Source organism: Perna viridis, chromosome 11 (genome assembly GCF_037379345.1).
Source record: "Perna viridis isolate PV_CMFRI_1.1 ecotype Kerala chromosome 11, ASM3737934v1, whole genome shotgun sequence".
In the NCBI taxonomy this organism is placed as follows: domain Eukaryota; kingdom Metazoa; phylum Mollusca; class Bivalvia; order Mytilida; family Mytilidae; genus Perna; species Perna viridis.
The window spans coordinates 23128623-23130707 of NC_142455.1; positions in this window are offsets into that span (position 1 = coordinate 23128623).

The window sequence follows — 2085 nt, forward strand, 5'->3', positions numbered from 1 at the left end:
CATGAAAGTTCTGAAAATTTCTTGTCGTGAGTATAGATCTGTTAGATTGATATACTTTGTATATGTGGATATGAAGTTTTATGATTTGCTGAGATTTCTTCTTTAGTTCACAGAGTTTGAGTTGGCAAATTTCATTGGAGGATCTTAACTTTAAAAAGTAATTTTATCTTTAATATGGAAAATGTCATATGTTAACTACTTGAACCAATAAACAACCAATGAACCAGACTCTACCAATCAACAGGAACTTTGACCAGATGTCCCAAAAGTGTAGCATCCCATGTTTTCTAGAAATAGTTACCAGATATTTTTGTCACTTCAGGAGAGAAACATTGAGAAAAATTAATAAGAGAATAATTCATGTTTTGAGGGTGGATTGGACTCTCCATATTCTTAATTTGTTTGGGTTTGGGACTTGATTTTAATCAGAATGAACAAACAATTTAACCTTTTCTAAAAAGTTGTTTGAGTAGCCCACAGCATAAGTTTGATTAACATGAATTTAATGATTGACCATTGAAAGCCCATCAAGTTTATTTCAGATATATATTCCTCACGTAAGTCAAAATTTGAGATCTGTGTCTTGAAATTACTTCAGTAATTAACAAATCTTTTTTACTTTGTTTTCCAATTAATGGCCACAAATTGGCCTTAGTTCACAAAAATGGACAGTTTAATCATCCTGTCTGAATAAACAAGAATCAACCTCACTAATCTGCCAGCTACAAAATTGTAAACTAAACTCTATTGAAATTTGTCATGTTGGTGAATATACAGAAAGAAACATGAAATAATGATTGATACCAAGTTATATAAAATTACTTGTACATTGTGTAATATTACTGTATCTGACAGATTGGCTAACAGGAAGGGCTATTCCAATAAAATTTCCCTGAAGGGGGTGGAATGTGACACTTCATAAGGAGTACCACAAAGAGAATTAATTTCATTTTCGCAATTATGCAATAATATGTGTAAAATATCAGAAATACCCCCAACCAAGATTTAAATATTTAAGTGGTGTTCCACCCCTTCCAGGAAAAAAATTACTGAAATAACCCTAAAGGCCACAATGCTTCAAATTAATCCTAACCTTCTTTTTGTGGTATAAAACCTTATAGTATGATATCCATGTTATTGCCTAGAAAACAAAATGTTAATGGATAACAACATACATGTACCATAACATCAAAAAATACAAATGTAGGTCAAGTGATTTGGTGTATTTCTATTAAAGATTACAGGTACATGTACATGTATTTTTTATGTAATTTATTTTCTAAACCATCTTCATTTTTAGGATTCTATAATCAGATATAGGATCTGTAAGCGTTTTATATGTAATTAAAATACATCTCAAATAGCATTTTTTTTTTTTTGAAAGTGGTATGATATTCTGCAACACTGTTTGATGTTAAATGAAATTTTAACAACTAAATTCTTTTTATACATGTACCAGAACACTGAGTATGTTAAGATTACCAGGTACAAAATTGAGAAAGGTGTAGGGCATTATGGTCTCACAAATGTCCAAATGGTCTAAATTTTCACTTTATTTCACAATCAATGATAGTGTTTATGATTAATGTCTTTTTTATTTCTATTTTCTGTGACATCATAATGGAAGTACAAAAGGGTTAAGATTTGAATAGGTCTGAAAGCCCCTGCTCCTTTCATTAAAATAACCCTTTTAACATTCTAATGCTAATGTAATCATATCTTATTTAGAAACTATGCTTTCCTACCAGTCAATGAAATTATTCATGCAAACAGTACCAATTATGGTTAATATAATGAGAAAAAGAACCGATATAGTTTTACACAACAAATCCACCAGCATATAACCTGAATACAACAGAAAATACTAATTACAGTAACTAAATGATCCTTCAAGTGTAAACATACCTTTCAGTAAGCTCTGAAAGGCCCAGACAACAAAAGTACTCAAATCTATGGTAACAGAAAATGATACTTTATCAAAAGAAAACTAAAAAGTCAAATAATGACACAAAGACACATTAATGACCAACATCTCCTGACTGTGGCTAGGGGCATGTCTGCATTGGGGAAATAATATTTAATAAA